The following is a 15687-nucleotide window of genomic DNA, read 5'->3' on the forward strand; positions in this document are numbered from 1 at the left end:
AGTGAGTGGTGAGTCAGACTCCTCAGAAAGGAAGAGAAGCAGGCAGTCTGCTTGAATGTGCTTTTGTGGACAATGGAGGGGGATGGCCCACGACGTTTTATGATGCCTCAAGAATTTGTGTCACTCTTAAAAGGACACACCAAGGACCAGAAATTTTAAAACAACGGTATTTCATGTGATATATCTTCCTAAAAACTGATAAATGATGATGCCCTGTGTTTATATGCTATCTTTTCTTAAGGGCCACTTAGATCCTTTTTTTTTTTTTTTTTCATTTTTCCCCCCTCTTTCTGATTTTGTGAAGAAAGCTGTATAATGTTCCACAGCTGAAAATACACAGATACTATTTTTCTCTACTTCTTTGATGGGGCTAAGATTTATGAATCGGTCCAAAGAACTTTGAGAATTACTTATGCTGTAATTCAAAAACTTAAAATTGTTATTATTCCCAAGCACTGCTTCATTAAAGTCAACAACAGAAACAAAAAAATTACTTAGCAGCACTTAGAGAACATAAAAACAGAGGGAGGTTATCTGTTCCACTGACAGTAGACTAACAGCGGCACCTTTGATGATGTGTCATACTGTAATAAAACTACTCCTGGGCGCAGGTATCCCAGGATATATTGGCTCTTAAATCAGGAGCATCTCTTAAGAGTGGGATTTGGGGGTGACAAAAAAGAATGGACATTCTTTGTGGAAGGGGTATCATGAGCAAATATACAGAGGCAGGAAAACCAGTATCACAAGCATATTAACAGGAATACTGTTTGGTTTGAGAACAGAGTTCGCAGAGGGGACCTACAGAAGACTGGTCTGGGATGGCAGAGTGGAACCAGGTTGTGGGCAGCCTTGAGATGGGGGACTACTTTTAACGACATGAGGAATGGTTAAAAAGGGCTGACACTTAATCAAATCTTGTGCTTTCGTAAGAAGCTAAATCTGGGGGTGCCTGGCTGGCTCAGTCAGTGGAGCGCATGACTCTTGATCTCAGGGTTTAAGTTTGAACTCCATGTCGGATGTAGAGATTACTTAAAAATAAATTAATATAGGATGCTATAACTGTCCAATGGTGAAGTAATGAAAGCCTGAATTATGACAGTGGTAGTTAGGATGGAAAGGAGAGACAGATCCAGAAAATGATTAGAAATTAGAAGAGAATTAGAAATGAGTACAAAGTGGTCAGAAATGCTCATCAACAGTAAACTCAAGAGGCAAAATAACAGCATCAGAAAAGCCTTATTTCTGGGGAAGTCCTATTAGCACCCACAGCACCAGGTTGCACTTAGGTTGCTGCATCACCTGAGATGCCTTGCTTTGGGCTCTCTCCTGTCCGGGCTTTTCTGGCTCAGGTTACACCAAACTAGTCTATGAATTCTTCCTCAAATCGGTCACCCACCTGCATCTGTACCCACACCGTGCCTTGTGTCCTATTGCCTTGGATGAACTATTTGTGCATCAAAGTGACCCCTTCCATCTGTGCCACACCCCTCCCCCACTCAGGGAACTCATCTAGTCTCATGACTTCAGAGAACATCTCTAGTGACTTCTGCAGATTCAGGTTTACAGCCCAGGCCTCTTTTCCGAAGTCCACACTCCACACCTGCATAAGCAACTTAACATGTATTTCCCCTCTCAGTAAACTGCAATTTCTTCCAGGTGCTCGGGCCAAAAGCCTGGGAGTCATCCTCGACTTGCTTCCTTCTCTCACATCCTATACTTAAACGGTCAGTAAAACCCACCAATTCTACTTTTAGAGCCTATCAGGAATTGAACTTCTTACTCCTTCTCACTCGCAGCACTATGGCAACCTTCCAACTCCTCTGCCTACCTCCACCTTGCCGGTCTCAGCATGGCCCGGGCACTTTTAAAACAAGTCAATCAGATCCACCTCTACCTAGAACTCCTCAGTGGTTTCCTACCTCACTCAGAGTAAAAACAAAAGGTCTAGGAGGCCCTAGGTGACATGTACCCCAGCCACCCCCTGATCTCATCTCCTATTTCTTCCAGCCACGCTGGCCTTCCTGGTGCTCCTAAATGAAGCCAAACAGGTTCCTACTCCCGGGGAAAATACTGCTGCCTTGGTCTACAAAGTTCTCCCGAAAGACACCTAGCAGGCTCTGTCCTCATCTTTCTCAATTCTCTGTTCGAATGACACCTCAAAAGTGACCCGTCCTTGTTTTCTACATAAAGTCACAAGCCCATCTCACCGCAGCACTCACTATCCCACGATTCCATTTTGATTTTTTTCTATAGTGCTGTCATGAGTTGAATACCATTCTCTGAAAATCCATGTCCTTTCTGAAAGCTCAGAATATGACCTTATTTGGAAACAGGGTCCTTGTAGATGTAATCAAATTAGGATGAGGTCATAAGGATGGGTCCTAATCCAGTATGACTGATGCCCTTATAAGCAGAGGGAAATGTGGACACACATAGTGAGAGAGCTCCCTGTGAAGAGGAGGAGGCAGAGACCGGAGTGGCCCATCTACAAGCCCAGGACCATGAAGGACTGCCAGCTGTCCCCATGAGGTAGGAGAGGGGCATGGAACAGATTCCCCTCAGAGCCCTCCGATGGAACCAACCTTCCCTTCCCGGCACCTCCACTTTGGATATCCAGCCTCCAGAATTATGAGAAAATAAACTTCTGTAGTTTTAAGCCAGCCAGTATGCGGTGCTTTGTCACAGAGCCCTTGGAAAGTAACACAAGTGCTTATCACCACTTGACGTGTATTTGTTTCCAGTCTGTGTTACGCCACAGTGATTAGTGCACAGTAGGCCACCGGCCATTTGCTACATGGATGAACAAATGGCCTCAGCCTCACTGGTTTACTCCTCTAAATCCTCTAAAGAATAAAGATGTCTTCTTGTGTTCCTTTTTTTTATTTAATTTTTTTTTAATGTTTATTTACTTATTTTTGAGAGACAGATCGGGAGGGGCAGACAGAGAGGGAGACAGAGAATCCCAAGCAGGCTCCACACTGTCAGCGCAGAGCCCAATGCAGAGCTCCACAAACCGTGAGATTGTGACCTGAGTGGAAATCAAGAGTCGGGTGCTTAACCGACTGAGCCACCCAGGTGCCCCTTCTTGCATTCCTTCAATTTAAACCCACACACCGCATTTTTAGAACCAGTTATCACTAAGAGGAATGGACAGTCTAGAACTTTTTTTATCACCACCCTTCACTTTAATTTTAGAGACAAAAATGACTAAAATAAAGCTCTATGGAGAGGAAAAATACACAAAGAGCAACAGGCTAAGAGATGCATGCAGGTGCGGGTGGAGAAGAGACCATTTCCCACACTGCCCTGACCGTATGCATGCAGGCATCTCTGTTGTTGTCACTTACTATGACTTAACACCATCCCATTTTGCTGTGAGCTCTTTTTTTCTCCTCTTAGATCATGCTGCTTGATCTCACTAGGAATGGCCGGGGGGGGGGGGGGTTCTCCAAAATGTACTATCTATGACTATAACCCCAATTTACCATACCCTAAAATATTAACCATCTTGACTACAACATTAACAGGGATTAGCAGGGTTACTCCTTTGAGGAGTGACAAAGTAAGACAGACGTGGGTTTGGAGAGAGATTGGAAGAGAGGGGGGAAGATGAAGGAGGAGACTTTCTTAGCTTTATGTACTACTACATTACGATTTAATTTTTTCCAATTGAGCATGTACTTATTTTTTAATGAGGAGACATCTAGGGAGCAATAAACAATTGGTCCGGTTTCTAGTGGGTCCTAAATGCATAGACATTTTTCATAGATTGGCATTTGCTGATAGTGAAACTCAGAATACTATTTCACAATCTCTTTCTTTTTTATTTTTTACAGCATCTTCTTCTTTCTGTTTATATTCATGTACTTAGAAGGTTGTATAATAAAGGGCCTTCAAATTATTTAATTTTACCTACTGTACTCAGGAAAGACTAACCAGATTTGCTGGAGGCAATTCTTCTTTTTAATTTTTATTTTATTTTTTATTTTATTTGAGAGAGAGAGAGAGAGAGAGAGAGAGAGAGAGAGAGAGAGAGAGCGTGCGCGCGCAAGCACACACGAGCAGGGAAGAAGGGCAGAGGGAGAAAGAGGGAATCTCAAGCAGGCTCTATGCTCAGTGTGGCACCCAACGTGGGGCTCAATCCCATGACCCTGGGATCATAATCTGAGCCAAAATCAAGAGTCAGACACTCAGCTCAGCTGACTGAGCCACCTAAGCCCCCACGCTGCAGGCAAATCTTACCTTTGGTGTGTATATTCAACCCTCCCTATCATCCCATACATTTAAAATTTCAATGTATAAGTCTTGTTGACTTCATTATAGTCCATCTACGAGTTATTAGAAATGGAGATAATGAGGAGATAATCCAACCTCAGTTATTCCATATATTTTATTCTCAATGTATGTAACGAATAAAGAATCAAACAAAATAAACCCATGTTTGAGAAAATGGCACCCAAAAGAAACAAATGACAGGAGGAAATAATGAACCTATAAACCTTCCAAATCTAAAAATGCTGACCTAATACTTACATACTATATATACATATATACTATAGTACCTCTTGTCACTAAAATGTAAATTGGCTTTCATTACTTAGAACTAATCGTCCCTGTGTTCTAACAAGTTCTTCAATCTACACAATTCTTCCTGTACTAAGTCGGTCATTACTAAAGTAAATGAATTCTTTTCATGAAGCAGAGGGTTATGAAACACAAACATAATCTTGTGGTACCTGTATCTAAGCTTATTTTTTAAAAAAAATCCAATACCTGAAGACCTTTATTTAAAATAGTATTACTTGAATTGACAAGTTTTCTTCACTGGTACTCTGCAGAGATTCGCTTGGGCCTCCAGATTTTTGTTTAGCTAGGTGAGGCAAAAATTATAAAGGTCTCACTAGTCCACAAAATCTCAAGGGAAATAACTTCCAATACTCAGAACATCATGGAGAACAACTAGACAGAAAATCAACAAGGATATAGATTTGAACAAACTATCATCCAAACTGACCTACCTGACATTTACAGAACCCTTGACCTAACAACAACAGAATGTACATTAAAGGGCATACGGAACACGTGTCAGAACAGACTATAGTGTAAGCCACGAAACAAGTCTCAATAAATTTAAAGGGGTTGAAACCACTCAAAATATGTTCTACAATGGAATAGAGAGAAAGACCAACAACAGAAGAAATTTGGGAGTCTCCCAATGTCTGCAAATTAGACACTCTTCTAAATAATCCAAGGGTCTAAGAGGTAATCACAAAAGAAATTAGAAAGCATGTGAACTGAATGAAAATAAAAACAATACATCACAATTTAAGGTGTGCAGCTAAACAACCTGCTGAAGGAAATGCACAGCTTTCAATACCTATGTTAGAGAAGGAATGAGCTTTCAGATCAAAATTCTAAGCTTTTAAGAAACCAGAAAAAAGAGACCAAATTAAATCCAAAGTGAGCAAAAGGAAGGTAATAATAAAGACCATGAAAGAGCAAAAAAAAAAAAAAAAAAAAAATCAATGAAATAAAAAAATAATGGAAAAAATCAATAAAAGCACAAGTTAGGGTCTTCTATAAAAGATAAGTGAAACGCATAAATCTTTACCTAGACTGACCAAGAAAAAGAGAAGATACAAGATACCAAAATCAAGAATTAAGGAGCAGACATCACTATCAACCCACAGAATTTAAGAGAAAAATAATATGAATAATGTTAGACCAATAAATTAAACAATTTAGATGAAATTGACAAATTCTTATAAGGACACAAATTACTACATCAAACTCAAGCAGAAATGGAAAATCTGATTGAGCCTATAATATGTAAAATAATGCAGTGTTAGAAAGCTTCCCACAAAGAACCCTGGCCTAGGAGGTTTCACTGGCAAATTCTATCAAATACTTAAAAAAGAAGTAAGTACTAATCTTGACAGGGAAGAAAGAATACTTCTCAACTCATTCTATCAGGCCTGTACTTCCCTGATATCAAAGCCAAAGACATCACAAGAAAGGAAAACTATAGAAAAGTATCCCTTATGGGCATATAAATAAAAATCCTAACAAAGTATCAGCAAAATGACTTCAGAAACATACAAAAGAATTATATACCATGATTGATTGGAATTTATCCCTACAGGTGAGCCTGGTTTAACAACGGAAAATCAATGGGGCACCTGGGTGGCTCAGTTAGTTACACGTCTGACTTTGGCTCAATTCATGATCTTACAGTTCGTGGGTTCGAGCCCCACATCAGGCTCTGTGCAGACAGCTCGGAAGCTGAGCCTGAAGCCTGTTTTGGATTCTGTGTCTCCCTCTCTCTTTCTGTCCCTCCCTCACTTGCACTCTGTCTCTCTCTCTCTCTCTCTTAAAAATAAATAAACATTAAAAAAATTATTAAAAAACACTGAAAATCAACTAATATTAATATAGCATATTAAGTAAAGAATCAAACCCATAGAATCATTTCTATATAGAAAATGCATCTGTCAAAAGTCAACATCCATTCATCATAAAAACTCTCAACCAACTAGGAATGAGAAAAGACTTCTTTCTTCAAGTTGATAAAATGAATCAGAAAAATCAGAACATCATACACTAAGAAGACTTAAAGCTTTCCTCTTGACTTTAAGAACAAGCATATTCACTTGCATCATTCTATTTTAACATTGTACTGCATGTTCTAGCCAGTAAAATCAAGAAAAAGAAACTTAAGGCCTACAAATCAGAAAAGAAGAAATAAAACTGCCTGTATTTGCAGACAACATCATCCTGCATGCAGAAAATCCAGAGCATATAAAAACAACTATTAGAAATTTAATAAGGTTGCAGGATATAAGATCAATAAACAAAATCATTATCTCTTTATACTGGCAACAAACAAGTCAAAAAATAACTAAAAAAAAAAATCCATTCACAATTAGCGTTGACAAGAATTAAATACTTGCAAAAATTTAACAAAAGAAGTACAGGACTTGAACACTAAAAACTATAAAACACTATGGAGAGAAAGTAAGACCTAAATAAATGGAAAAATATCCTATGTTCATGGATTTAAAAAAAATCAATATTGTTAAGATGGAAATCCTCCCTTAATTATTCTATATACTCAATGCAATCCCTGTCAACATCCCAGCAGGCTTTTTCCAGAAAATTGAACAGCTGATTCTAAAATTTATACGGAAATGCAAAGGACCTAGATTAGTCAAAACTATTTTACAAAAAAACAAAATTAAAAGACATAGTATTTCAAAACTTACTATAAGGGTAACAATGTATCAATGAAGGACAGACAAGAATTGAGGAGTATAGAAATAAACTCTCACATGTATGGTCAGTTGCTTTTCAACAACGTGCCAAGGCACCTGGATGGGGAAAGAATAGTCTTCCAAATAAATGGTGCTGGGATAATTGGTTACCCTATGAAAATCAATCAATCTAGATACTCACCTCATAACCATTTACAAAAATCAACTCAAAATAGATTATAGACCTAAAGCTTTCAGAAGAAAAATTTTGTGACTTGGCTAGGCAAAGATTTCTTATGTAAGACTGCGAAAGGATAGTTCCTAAAAGAAAAAAAAATGATATATTAGGAAATCGAAATTAAAAATTTTACACTTGGAACAACACCATTAAAAAGATAAACCAGACTGTAGAAAATATTTGCAAGTCACTATCTGATAAACATATACAGAATTCTTTACATCTTGATAAGCTAACTGAATTAAAAAATGGGAAGAGATCTGATAGACATTTCACCAAAGAAAATGAGATATATGAATGGCCAATGCCCACTTGAAAAAACGACAGCATCATTAGTGTAGGAACTGCAAACTGAAACCACAGAGATATCAACACATTGCCACTAGAATAGCGATAACTGAAAAGACAACAGAAGTGTCACCAAAGATGTGGAGAACGTGGAACCCTCCTTCACTGCTGGTGAAGGGTTCAATGGTAAGCTGCTCTGAAAGGAGTTTGGCTATTTCTAAAAAGTTAAACACAAACTTCCCAGCAATTCTACTTTTGCTCAAGAAAAATGAAAAACACAAAGACTTGTTTTTCTTTTAAAGTTTACTTATTTATTTTGAGAGAGAAAGTGCACATGTGCAAGTGGGGGTAGGGCAGAGAGACATGAGACTCCCAAGCAGGCTCCACACCAGAGCCCGACATGGGGTTCAACCTCACCAACCGTGAGATCATGACCTGAGCCAAGATCAACAGTGGGACGCTTAACCGACTGAGCCACCCAGGCACCCTGAAAAAATACAAAGACTTGTATACAAATGTTCATCGCGTTATTTATAATAGCTAAAAACTGGAAACTATCCGAATATATCCATCCATTGATGAATGGATAAACATGTGGCATATCCATAAAATGGAATATTATTCAGCAATAAGAAACCAATTGCTGATATATGCTACTACATGAAAAACTTCAAAAACGTTATGCTGGGGTGCCTGGGTGGCTCAGCTGGTTAAGTGTCCGACTTGGGCTCAGGTCATGATCTCATGGTTTGTGGGTTTGAGCCCCACCTCCAGCTCTGTGCTGACAGCTCAGAGCCTAGAGCCTGCTTTGGATTCCGTGTCTCCCTCTCTCTCTGCCCCTCTCCCACTTGTATGTGCTCACTCTCACTCTCTCTCAAAAATAAACATTAAAAAAAAAAAGACAAAAAAAACACCCTGTTATGCTAACTAAAAGAAGCCACATGCAAAAGACTGCATATTGAGTGATTCTATTTATGTGAAATTTCCAGAAAAGGTAAATCTTTAGAAACAGAAAGTGGTTACTTGGGGTGGTGGTAGGAGAAAAGAATTGACTACAAATAGGGGGACCTTTCTGGGAGGAGGGAAAACTTTCTAACTGGTTTGTGGTGATGATCATACAACTCGAAATTTACAAAAAGATCACGGAGTTGCACTCAGAATTAGTACATCTTATGGTAGAAAATTACACTTCAATACGCTATTAAAATAGCGACCAAAAGTAAGTACAATTTAGCTAGGAGATCTGTGGAGATCTACCACAGACAGAGGGGATGCTGACACTAAGTTTCTACAATAGAGTAACTGCTAAAGCTCAGAGAGCAGATTTTATCCTCAGTGCCCCCAAGGAAACACTGCTAGATTCCAAACGCCAAGGGAGCTATCGAAAAGATGTTCTCCTGTGAGAAACGGCTCCTGACTCTAATGGCCCACAGGGGCTATCCTGAGTGTTTCAGTGCTTCTCATTACCTCCGAAAGACACAAAGAGATGAAGTACCAGATTTCAGCAGTTTTATCTGACAGAGGAAATGAAAATGGGCCTGTATTAGTCAGTGCAGGCTGCCATAACAAAATACCAAGGGCTAGGCGGCTTTAACATCAGAAATTTATTTTCTTGCGGTTCTTGGGGCTGATGCTAACATGGTCAGGTTCTGGTGAGGGCTCTTTTCCTGGCTTGCAGACATTCACCTTCTCACTGTACTCTCAGATGGCAGAGAGAAAAGACAGGCAGAGAAGAGAGAAGAAAAAGCACAAACTGGTGTCTCTTCTTCTAAGGGCACCAATCCCATGATGAGGGCTCCACCCTCATGACTTCATCTGAAACTAGTGGCCTCCCAAAGGCCCTGTACCCAAATCCCAGCACGTTAAAGGTTAGGGCTTTAGCATATAAATTTGGGGAGGCACAGTTCAGGCTACGAATGGGCCTTTAATCAGAACTATTAACTAAAGATTTTTCTCCGTCATGTCATAAGAAACTGCAAAAAAAAAAAAGAAAAAAAAAGGAAGTTCACTTTTCTCCTTTGTCCAAAGGCATCTATGCTGATATTCTCAAGCCCCACTGAAACTGTGCTCCACATCTGAACCAAATTCCCCCCCTTCTCTAGCCTAAAAAACAACAAGCACACCATTTTTAAAAGTTTTATGTAGACGTGCATAACAGACAGGGCTAACTGTATCAAATTATACTTGCCACTTCTTTCTGCGTCAGCATATTTTTTGCCTTGGGCTTGCAATTTGAAAGGGGAGGGCCAAAACACTTTTATTGCGTTTAAGTGGGACTCCAAGCTGTTTCTAGGCTCCTCTTAACACATTTCAGCTGATTAGTGACTATTTTAACAAAAGCCTAACATCCTTCCCTAAACATCTTAATTGGTTAAGAGCTTCTGTTGTTTGCCACGAGCAGTCACTTTAAGTCATTGATTAAAGCAGTTTGCACATCAGCACAATCTGAAATCAGTTTTCTTCTTCAACCAGCTGGGCTTAGGAAGCAATCTTGAGGACGGCCCAATTCAAGGAGAAGCAAGTGCAATGCCCCGCGTGACGATCATCCACCATGCAAGCGAGAAGCACAGGATTTATAGGAGGTTGAGAGAAAGAACTGAGGTGCCTTGAGTAAGTACTTCAACTGCTCTCTGCCTCACAAATCATTCCCATTAGCATTCACTGCAAGGGTGGACTCCGACGGCAAGCTTTCTCCGAAGCACCCGTCACTAATTCCTCACTAATTCTGCGTCCTTCCAGCAGAGCCTGGCTACCGTGAGGACAGCCCCCGGGGTCAAATGCAGCAGCTTCCTGCGTTAAATGCAGGCCTCAGACCAGACTCTGCTCGTCTGCTTGTTCTGACGAGGGCAAAGCGTCTATGTGGGTTCCACATTTCCAGCCAGAGGGAAAAATACCCTTTCCTTGTTTGACATAAAAAGGAGAAAAAATGTTCAGCAGGCTTAAGGCATGCACCTTCTGCCTCACAGGACAGAACAAAATGCTGAGTAGGGACGCTGTCGTATAGCACACGTAGACCCCCTTTAACGCCCTCAGGAAGAAGTCCCAGTGCTCAGCGAGAACACACCCTCAGCAAACAGCCTGTTCTTTTTATGCTACCCACTGGCTCTCTTTCTTAATGGAGAGCCAGGCTACATTTTACAAGAACCATACCCTGTCATTAGACATCTTCTGATCCACAGATGGACAAGAACTTGGAAGAATTTAGAAAGCTGAGGAAGAATGGCTAGAAGCCTTTTAGGGAGAGTTCATGAAAAGCCAAAACACTTTCCAAGTGGTTATGTGTCCACGACGGTCTTTGCTTTGTGTGCCATGTATTTTTTTCTTTTCTTTTAGTCTTCAAGATTTTCGTTTTAATTATTTCGCTGATGAATTTTATATTAAATGTAAACTCCGGGGCAGAGCTTTGCTGTCTAATGAAATGTATGCAGCCAATGAAGAAGTTTAAGCCGCAACATCCAGTGTGTTCCACACATTCGCAATCATCTGTGGAAAGTCAACTACTATGGGCCTCAGTTGGCCCACAGGAAGATACAGGAGACACTCCCAGGTCACTGATATTATATAATTACCGTGTCAAATACCAACATACCCTTATGGCGAATCCCCTTTCCACTTCCAAATAAATGGATATTTGTTTTCAAGTAAGACTTCTTGTTATCGATAAATGGGACATAAAATAACCCCAGACAGTCTAGTTCTGGGGTTTAACAATTTAAAACTAAACACGTCACAAGGGAACCCAGTGAGGAACCAGTGTCCTATTGAATAAAAAAATATAAAGCACGGACCCCTCTAGAACCCACAATCATGTGTTTTCTCTCCTGAGTAGATGCGTCACTGTTGTTCTGGGAAAGGACTAAGAAAGTATGTCACATTGTTAAAAAAAAAAAAAAAAAAAAAAAGAAAGAACACTTTTATAGGGCTGAAGATGTTTACAATTTTAGTTACTGTTTGTATTTAGTATCCTTCTTTCAAGACATTCAGAGTATCCAACAGAAGTTATTTTCCTTAAATTTACCAGCTCTGTGTAAAACAACAAAAAAAGGCTATATTTTTATCTTCCTATGTTTATCTGGAAAGAGCTATAAGTTACATAATCCATACCCAAGATTACATAAATCAGACCCATTACAACACACACACACACACACACACACACACACACACACACACACACCCAGGAAACTTCTCCTAGATCTCAACTCCTGGGAATCCAGAATTCAGGGCTTGCTTCATGATAGATAACACACATAAGTAACCTGCTGTGCACACGGGTGGTGCTATCCCATACAAAACTGGAATTGAAAACTGTCTCCTTGGTTTCTACGAATGCCGTAATTTTGCCACCAATTGTTACCACATTCTAACCAGTGTTGATAAATTTTAAGAAACACCCTTTCAAACTGAAAGGATACTATTTGCTAAAGGAGAATGAAGTAAGAACAAAGGCAAGAAAGCTTGAGGATGAAAAGTGGTTCAAACAAAGTGAGAGGAAACAGGAGAAAAACGAAAGGCCTCTACTGCCAGAGAATACAGTGATTCTAGTCAATCACCTAATCAAATGGGTATGTGCACATCTACTGTACATAGATGCAATGTTAAATGTCCACCATTTCTGTGCAGAATGGCTCCTCTTGACAGGTTTGTTTTTTACAACAACCATGGCCTGTGAACTCCACTGGGTAGATCAGAGCTACACCACCCTGTCACTCCTCAGAAGCCTAACATAAAACCTATAATCGAAGGGGCAAAAACAGGGTCCACGGAACACCGTTACATTCCATCCTTTTATCTGTCTCCACAGATCCATCTTTTCTGACTCATAAGGTCCTCAGAGAACCTGTTTTTGATACACCAGGTACATTCAAGCTACTTGACATAGTATCTCATATTCAGTAGGAACCTCTAAATTTAGACATATCTCAAGCACGAAGAAATTATTTGGAGGCCTAAGTAATGTGGTTTTTCCTCCTCTAATCTGCGGTCTATCTTTTGGCCACTTTAGCACTCTTCCTAAGTAAAAGCAGGGAAGGGACAGGGAGTTCAAAATCCATGGTGTTCCTCCAAGAGTTGGTGGAGGTGGGTGTTCACCTAAGTGGATAACCCGGATTCGAGGAGTCTCTGAGGAAGGACTCTGTGCCCTCAGGTTCTTCCACTATCCCACAATTAACAGATAAAAGACACCACGGATGACAGCGCTGATGCACTTAGGAACTGTGTGAGGGAAACTACTTTCACCTTTGAGAAACGATTACCATGTATACAATGGTGGTCAAGAAATTTTCTATTGTAAAACTGTAGTGACAGAATGGTGGGGTGGGGTGGGGTGGAGAAGGAAAGGAACCAGAAAAAGAAGGGCACCTGAGAATCAAAGACAGCTTACAGAAGTATCAGCGGCCGGAAAGAACACATTCCCGGGGTTCAGTGTCATCTCTATGCCAAAAAGCTTAGAACGAGAAATATCCCTCACACGGAAAGCCAGAAGATATGAAAATGTGTAGATGCCTACTGCAGACTGTTGGTGTCAAAGTGACAGGGTCACAATACTCACGCTGACCACACTATTAGGCCAAATGGAAAGAAATACCCACATTTTAGTTTAATAGATGAACAGGTCAAGTTCTAAGGGTGAAACAACCTTACCATTTATTACTGATCATGCTTTTGGCAACTGAAATTTAAAAAGCAAATCTACTGGAGGAAAGAGAAGAGCTTCTCTCTCCCTGACCCTTGGCACAGATCCTTGGGAGGGACGGAGGAGGTCAATACCAGAAAGGTAGCTTCAAGTCTGGAGGATGACTTTCGGCTTCAAGGGAAGTGAGTCTTCACTCACAAAGGGGCTTAGCAGAGATGTGGAACAAAGGTAGACCATGTAGAACAAAGGTAGGAAAAGTAATGAACAAACAAAATGTCTGGAGAGTGAAGCAAGGACGGAAGGACAAAAGGGAAGCCAGGTTAGGACCACAAAACAGAACCGGTGCTGACAAGTGTGCAGTCCCATTTTCCCAGAGCCCTGCAGAAAGTCTGCCTTTGTGAGGTCACTGCAGAGCTCTCACTGACCGAGTCCTAGCCAGAGGAACAGAGGGACCCCACCATCACACCAGCAGCTCACCAGGACTCAGTCACATTCAACATAAAAGGAGCAAAGGTTTAAAATACATGACCTTATTATGTCTGAACAACAACAAAAATGTGTAGGAAAGGAGGGCATTAGCAATCAGGACAAAGTCAGCTAAGTAGACAAATCCAGTATTTGAAAACGATAGGGATTCGAATCCCTGACTGCTCTGGAGGGAAGTTCATCTCTTCTAGTTTTATAGTTTTCAATCTGTAAAGTGGGGAGAATGATACCTATTGTAACTTGTATGTCATCTAGAGGTCACTTGCCCTTGTTATCTTCACAAGACTGCTTCGAATCCCCAATCCCATGGCCTGCGAAACATGGTTTTCCCGATATGCGAGCAAATTCTTAGGAATTTACTCTCTCCTGACCTCTTCAGGCTCTGGTCTCTAATGCCCTGAGGTCCTTTCTCTGCTCTACCTGAAGTAATTCCAGACCAAACTCCTGCCTCTTCACCAGCTTCCCCAAATAGAACACTCAAACCAAGGATTCCTGAGTTTTACTGACACCGAACATGTGCAGTCGTGAGCTGGGAACACAACGTAGAATGCTGTGTCCTTATATAAATACCCATTCCACTTCCTCTCTTCCACTTTCGGATCATCCCCTCCTGTCCTGAACTAGCTCCAGTTTTTCTACTTCTATGATGTTAGTAGCTTCCCTCTCCTCTGAAGCCTGACTGGCCAACCACCAAAGCCTGGGGACAGAGACTCAGCCTCTACCCTAAGCAGTTATCAAGATATTTTTCCCAATTAAAAAAATTATTTTTCTTAGAAAATTCTGGCACCAGCCGTTAAAGCTCTACCATCTTCTCCATTTGCTCACATGACTGCAAGATTGCTATGAGGGTAAATGAGACAAATAATATAATAGCTCAGCATATGCTATTATATATAGAATATGCTAGCACAATGACTTGAACACAGCAGACACTAGTGGCTGCCTTTACGATTGTGATGATGCCAGATTTAGTCCCTGAAGAGACCACGCCTATACCAGCCAGAAAGACCAGTCACTTCTAAAGGGAGGTCCTTTGACTTTGGCCAAGGTGACTGACAACCTATAATCAAAAGCTAAGAAGGCCTCCATCTTTCTGCAAAAACATAATCATGATAGACGATGGCTGACTTGTCACTGCATTCTTCCAAACACAGTCACAACAGCCAAGCAGCCAAGCAGAACACAGCACTGGTTAAGACGTTGTGAATGCTTCCTTTGATTGTCCCCTGTATGAAGGAGAGAAATCCCAAAAGTAGAAGTTTCCACCAAGCCTTCCACAAAGCTGCCACTTTAACTTTAATTTCCTTCTTCTATTTAGATGTAGTTCTGCTTTGTGTTAAACTCAAAAGCGAATTTTCTCCTATATAGCGCTTCTTAACAGGGCAAAAAGCTCTTTCCCCATCTCAAAACACAAGACATACATAGATTATCATGACCACGAAGCTCCTCTTCCTCCGGAAATTCTCTTGAGCTGGCCTTCTGACGTTCCTGCCAACAAGACGTGGTCTAGTAGGCTGCACGCTCTGGGGCTCAGCTGGTTGCGAATGCTTTTGGGCAGGAGCACAGCACATCCAGGCAGCTGGCTAGGATCCTCAGACCCTTAAGAAGTAACCTACACCTATGCTAGGCACTGCAGATGATTAAACTAGACTGTATAAAGTTTTCTAACATTTAGGAGTCATTTTGCCCCTAAAAGGCCAAGAAGTAGGAAAAGAGGTTCTGTACACATTAGCGTAAACACGCAGAAACGCAGCTCACAGACAGGTCTGCCTCTGAAAGGCAACAAT

At 40.7% G+C, this 15687-nt stretch overlaps 1 protein-coding gene across 1 annotated transcript in view; it reads right to left on the minus strand.

The window, feature by feature from the left end:
• XRCC5 (X-ray repair cross complementing 5) overlaps nucleotides 1-15687 on the minus strand; it is a 92167-nt gene that overhangs the window by 22716 nt on the left and 53764 nt on the right. The gene's annotated exons all lie outside the window — the stretch shown is intronic.

This window comes from Prionailurus viverrinus, chromosome C1 (assembly GCF_022837055.1).
Source record: "Prionailurus viverrinus isolate Anna chromosome C1, UM_Priviv_1.0, whole genome shotgun sequence".
NCBI classification, from domain to species: Eukaryota; Metazoa; Chordata; class Mammalia; order Carnivora; family Felidae; genus Prionailurus; species Prionailurus viverrinus.